The sequence below is a fragment of the Solanum pennellii genome, chromosome 10 (assembly GCF_001406875.1).
Source record: "Solanum pennellii chromosome 10, SPENNV200".
NCBI classification, from domain to species: Eukaryota; Viridiplantae; Streptophyta; class Magnoliopsida; order Solanales; family Solanaceae; genus Solanum; species Solanum pennellii.
The window spans coordinates 55,860,066-55,867,338 of record NC_028646.1 but is presented as its reverse complement, the minus strand read 5'-3'; positions in this window follow the sequence as shown (position 1 = coordinate 55,867,338).

Sequence of the window (7,273 nt, the reverse complement as noted above, 5' to 3'; positions counted from 1 at the left end):
TGAGTTTAGTTGTGACTATCAATCATTTGCATATGTGGTATCATCTTATATTTTTTGGTTTGCCTATTCACTGTGACATGTGGTATCATTTTGTTGGTTTTGAATGCCTAGTCACTTTGAAATGTGGCATGAATTTGGACTTTAAGGTGTAATAGATCTTGGACTTGATTTATTATAAATAGACTAACTAATTTATAAAGTTCAATATTAAAGTTGTAAATTCAGGTCACCATGAGAGCAAAACAGGTAGGAGCTCCTAATAGGAGGAGTAAAAAAAAGGCAGATTTGTTGATCCACCCAAATAAACATGAACAAAACTCAAAATTTTGTATGAATTTAACTCAACAAATTTTAGGAAATAGTACATAATTATACATACTTCACAATTATATATACTATTATTACTTATACTTTCAAAATATTTTGTATCTTACCATTATAGTTTTCTACGTATCTTACACTTAGATACCTATATTTTTGCTCCAACTACACAAAAATAAGGAGAGAGTCGAGCAAGATTCATATGTATCGTGGACATATGTGAATCACACTAGATACATGTATATGTATGTATCGAGAGTGATTCACCCAGATACATGGAAGAGTTGCGAGGGAGATGGAAGAGAGGCAAGCGAGATTTGTTATGTATCTCATATGCATGTAAGTCCACTTGGATGCAATGTATTTAGCAAGAATAAATTACACCTAAGTTTGACCTCGTATATCTAGATGTATTTGGAGGCATCAAAATATGATAAAATATATAATATTACAAACTATATAAATTACAAACTACCGTGTATCTAAGTATTTAGCACCAAAACTAATGAATTTAACCAATAATTTATATGTCTACAAGTACTAATTAGAAGAAGGCAGCAATGTTAGTATATTAGTAAAAATATTATATTAATACATTTTTGACCAAATTATTATAGGATATGTTTTCATTTGATTAAGTTACTCAAAAGTCATGGTCAAATCTTGACAATCAGATTTTTCATTATGGCAACATTAATGAAAAGCATTAACCTCTTGCAACAAAAGTAGCTATATATACCTACAATGACCTTCTTGAAAATTATCAAAAGAAGAAACTAACATAAAAATGGATTGTCTAAGAAGTAGTTCAGTTGTTGTCACCCTCCTCTTGTTTTTGTCTAACCATATAAAAGCAGACATAGACACTGCTGCAATCATGTCCTTACTTAAATCAGGAAGTGCCAATGCAACAGCCACTCTTGTGTATCTTAATCAAGGGAACCCAAAAAATGCTTCTGCAGAGAGTAGAGCTTCTTGTTTCCAAGGGTATAGGGTGGCTTCAATCAATTTGAACCATTCTATAGGCCAGCTTAAGGAAAATAATATCCCAGAAGTTGCAAGAGAAGTTGTTGTTGCTAATGGATTCATCTCCACTTGTGAAGACTATCAGATTGAAGATGCTACAATTTTATCAAGTTATCATTATATTAATGATATTTGTCAAAAGGTTCTTAAACTAATTCGTAACAAACTTTTATAATTATTTCATCTTTATTAATTACTATGGTTGTATCTCTTTTTATATTGATGATACTCATCAAATCTATAATCTTATATTTTTATTGAAGAATCAAAATTTATACTATTATTTTTAGCATGAGTTGATTTTGATCATATATATCAATTTACTTTTGCCCCATAACAATCTGATTACCCGAATTACAAAACTATCTTTTAGAATGAGACAGCAAGTCCAGACTAACCTCCTAAACTGAATGTGGGGCCAATTCACTTTAATAGGTGAGGAGGACGAGAATTCTCAAACGTAGTGACGGTGGTGTGTGGATCGAAGATGGATGGTTTCCAAATCATATTAAAGTTGTTCTCTCTTTAATAAGGAATATTTATATACGAAATCTAAATTATAATGGAATGAGTGGAACCTTAGCGATTGAAAAATAAATTAAAGGACAAAAGATGTCATATCTATAAAACTACATATGAAATATTGTCTTAAAATAAATTAAGTTTGAAGCAGATCTAGCATTTGAATTTATTTGTCTATTTATTACAAAAAATTAATTTAATTATCAGAAATATCATCAATCGAATTATTATTTTGATTCAATCTTTACCGTCGATGATAGGTATATCTGATATATAAATATTAGTATTCTCGATCTTTGAAATATCTACCTCAACTTTGGTTTAATTTTAAGACAACTCTTCTCATATTGTCTTATATAATAAGAGGCAACCGAGAGGAGCTTCAGGTCGTGCTGCTTGCCGACTTTACTCTCTCCGTTCACAATTAATTGTTATATTCTCCATTTTTAAAGTTAAGCTATAAAAATTTTGACTAACATTTAATAATATATTTTTTAATCATATTAAGATACAAAAAATTGAGGTGTATAATACTTTTCGTATAGTTTTTAAATATCTAAATTTTTTGTTTAAAATATCGAATTAATGTAATATAAATTAATTTTGAAAATTAGTGAAATTAACATTCGAAAAGCACAACATGACAAATAAAAATAAACGGAGGAGAAATAATTTAAGGATAATTTGTTCATGGCTTTAATGCATGTGGAGCTCATCATCACTTTTGACATACAAAATCTCATTTTCCTTACCTTCTTGTCTAACCAAAAATTAAATTCCAGTAAAACTATAACTCAAGCATCAACCAATACAAGATATTAGCAGCCGATATAATTTACATAAGTAATTTCAAATAAATTTATTCTTTTTGTAAATTTAAATTTTAGAAATCATTTCCCCATTAATTAGCGTCTCACCCTTCTGGTAGGTTAGTTCTTTAACCCTTATTTCGAGTTTTTGTTTTATTCCTTTATTAGGTCTAATTTATTCACACAAAGCTTATTCAAGTTTTTATTTGTCATTTTTGATGAGTTTCGAGAAAATTAAAAATTCAAACTATAGACCTAAATAAGAAATTAGAACAGATTAAAAACCCCAAATTCAAGATTTGAAATAGAAATGAACATAAACAAATAAATCCTACTTATTTTTTTTAGAGAAAATCGTGATTTGTTTTTATAAAAGGAACCAGGGTTAATGGTGGAGAAGAAGAAATAATGGTTTATTGGATGGTCGGGAAGATGATCATTGGAGAAAGAGAAAATTTTCATCAAAATTTAAGGTGGTTTCACCTTCTCACGCGCCTAGAAGAGATACTCTCTCCTTCTATGACAGGTCAGCGTTTAAATGTGCAGAAAATAGAGAAATATGACGTTCAGGAGGGTTAATAGAACACCTGTGAAGTTAGAGTGTATAGTTGACATTTTGGGTATAGGTTGGAGGGAGGGACATACCATTTCCTCTAAATTATGATTATGCTTGCGTCTTAATAATTATATGGCAAGTCTAGTATTAGTTGGAATCAATCAAAATTAAGATTAAAATTTATATGTATAAATATTTTTAAAATTTTGTGATTTTAAATATGCTATAAAAAAACTAAAATTCAGAAGTTATTTTCTATTTGAAATTAAATAAAAAAATAAGTTCACATAGATATGTGGAGTTTTAAAGATTTGAACATTTTAATATAGAAATATACTGTTTTGAAAACTTTAATTCTTCGTTTTAATTTTTAATTTGTTACATATTTGAAAATTACATTAAAAAAAATCTTGAAATCACAATGTAAGAATTTAAGATAATTTTTGAAAAAAAATAGTTAAAATCCATAATGAAATTTGGTTGACTCACTTATTTTTATCGAAAAAAAGGTTACATTTGAAATAACGTAAAAAAGTACTATGAATCACAGTAAAATGACAATTAAAAATATGTGAGAGTCATATAAGAAATTTTGTTTCCTTTTCAAAAATCACTTGTGTCACATAAAATGAAACAGATGGAGTAACATATATTATTCGAAAATGACATAAAAGGTACTATAAATTAACAATTTTAAAAAATTTTCTAAAAAAAGCATACAAATTTTAGTTGACTTTTTCAAATTTTAGTCGTGTCACATAAATTGGGAGAAAATAGAACTGACATATGTTCACATATCTAGTAGTTTTAAAGATATGACATTTCTTGGATTCTTTTTTGTTTTTCAACTGAAAATATCTCTCTCTCTCTCTCTCTCTCTCTATATATATATATATATAAAGTGCCACATTAAATTAAACATATGGAGTAACATATATTATTCGAGAATGACATAAAATCGAGAATAACATAAAAGTACTATAAATAACAATTTAATTTTTTTTTAGAAAACATACACGTAAAAAAATGTAGTTTACTTTTCCAAATATCATTTGTGTCACATAAATTGGTAGAATAAAAGAACTAACATACGTTGAGCGCGAACTCCTAATGTCTAGTAGTTTTAAAGATATGACATTAGCGAGAGAGAGAGAGAGAGAGAAAAGAATAAAGATATGATGATATGACACCTCTCTATGACCTTCATTTCTATTTTTCTTTTTTCTCCTTTTTTTGAATATTTTTCTTCATTATTTTCATTAAATAATTTTTTTATTGTTTAAAAATTCAATCATATTTATTATTGTAATTATATGTGATGAGCTACAAAACACCTCCATCATTTTATATTCCCTACTTAAATAACATGTATTTTCAACTATCTTCTGATTATTGTTATGGATTACTGAATCTATAAATATCAATCATATATGAAGATGTTGAATCTTAAGTTTATTTTTTTATTCTTTCTTTTTATTGGTATTTTTTTTTCTCCTTTATATTTTTCTTTTCATGTCACGGCTGCGATGACCCGATCATCGTGATTGGCACTGTCACGCCCCGAGTCAACACCTTGAGCGTGGCCGGTACTCGAAGACCATTGCAGTCCCTGAGTGGACGCTTGGTCTAGCTTACTTAACTCAGTGGAAGACAATAATCAATAAACTTAACTGAACTGAAAGGATGTAATAACTGATAATGTTTTTAAAACTAAAAAATTTAAAAAATCCAAGTCTTTACAATAAGAAACAATACTGAAGAGACTCAAAGAACTAACATTTGTCTGTCTATCTATGAAGCTTCTAAAACTGAGATGGATGTTGTAACATCTCATAATTTGAAATGACTAAGAATAAGCTACAAAACTAAAAATATTCATTTTTGGAAAGAAAAGGAAAAATCTAGAAAATTTACTAAGATAAGAAAGTGAATTTTGGTCATTTTCGAACGATCATAACTTCTAGGTCAGGATGGGTTAGAGTTAGTTCTTGATACGTTTGGAAAGCCCTTGAAAATATCTTTTCATCGCTATCAAGTTTGCGCATTTTTTATATCGTATGAGTGAGATATGTCTATCGGAAGTTGGGATGTTGAAGTGAAGAAAGTTCATATCTGGATTTAAAGAATGACAAACTATTCTTTTCACCAATTAATTTCCTATTTCATTTTAGGGGTTCCTTAATTCAGTTTTGAAAAATCAAACTTAGGGCTGGAGAAGAGATAAAAGAAGAAGGAAAGGGAGAAAACTCAAGAAGTTGCCAAAAACATCATGATTAGCGAGTGAATTTCGTCGGGGTTGATCACTATCAAGGTATGTGAGATCTTTTAGTGTGGGTCAGTTCACCTACACACCAAGTTTGTTTTAATTTTACGATTTTTTAATTGGTTGAATGAAAATAGTGAAGTTCTTGAAGAACATTGTCGAATTCTTGTTGATTGAGTTGTTGAATGCCTAATGTTGTATTTATTTGTAATTCTTATTCTTTTTTTGTAGTTAGATCCATTGGGTATTGAAGGTACTAATGATCCTAAGGTTTGGAAAAAGAACTATGAAGGTTTAGGGGGTTTATAAGGTGTTACTTGGGCAGCAACAAGCGTGGTGCGCCCCATCTGCACTAGAGCACCTGGGGCGGGGCACCTGCAGTATGCCATTTTGGTGCCTCAGTCAACAAGGGTTGGCGCGGCGCGGCGCAAACGCGCCCAAATCGATATTTTTTCCCAGTCTTCGTAATTCAGTCTGATTAAGCCTTTTTGAAATGTTTTAACACTTCCTAATGATTCTAACTACTCTAAATAAATTCTAATCATATAGAAATCATCCAGAAACACGAATTTACAACCTTGAATCCATCACCTTAAATTCATGGAAAGTTAGAGCCAAGACTAGAGGATTCCTAGAGTCCTTTCAAGAAGTCTTTTACAAATACTTTAACCTTATTTTAAGACTTAAATATCAGTTTGAATAAGGAACAAAAATAAAAAGAAGAAGTTCATTTCAAGTTTCATAAGTCTTTCAAAATTATTTTAAGTGTCGTTTTAAGACTTAAGCTCGAGTTCAGTTCAGAGCAAAGCGAATTATTCCTTCAAAGTAGTATATGGAAACTAAGTATTCCCAAAAAAGCTTAAAATGTTTTCACATTTAAAAAGAAAGGAAAACTGAGATTGTCAAAGAGCCTTCGGGCTAGTTTTCAGTTAAAGAGAAATAACTTTCTAAATGAAGAAAGTAGGAAAACTGAGATTTCCAAGATAGCCTTTGAACTAAATTTTTTAGCAATAATCTCAAGTCATAGAATCAATATGATTTCAAAACATAAGAGCCAGTATATTTTGGATGTATTATTGAGTACCGATATGGGGGAGAGTTAAGACAACTCACAGCCCCCATAAATCATGTAGCCACCATGGGTAGAAAAGGGTCATACTTTTTAGATGAACCCTTTTCATATTAGTGGATCCATTAGGCAGTTCAGGTCTTATATCTTTGGATGCGCTTGCAGTGATGAGGTAGATCATTGTATCATCACTATAGCTTTTAAGTGATGTTTGTCGGTTAGAGAACCTCCCACAAAAGTTAAATGTGTTTATATATATACATCAGTTTAATTGTATTTTTACATACAACTCAAAGTTATTTGTATCCTTGTATACATTCATAATTTACAACACGTTTCCAAGAAACATTTCAATGTACTGATGCCAGTTGGCCTTCATCGTATTATTGTACAGATTCAGGTAATGAGGATCGGCATCAGGCGCATCGTGATCCAGTTGAGCACTCCAAAATCAGTTGGTGAACCTCCTTGCAATCCGTAGGACTCCTTTTATTGTTTTAATTTTAAGTATTTTCTTTATTAGGATGTTGTGGGGTTTATCCCAACATTAATCTCCATTTTAGAAGGCTTTCTAGATAGACTATCAGATGTTCGTCCTTTAGTACTTCCATGTCTTTCTATTTGTTAAGACTCGGGATGTCATTAGGCCAAGTTGAATGTTTAAATCTTTAAAACCTTCCAGTTATATTATTATTCAGTTTAGTTCA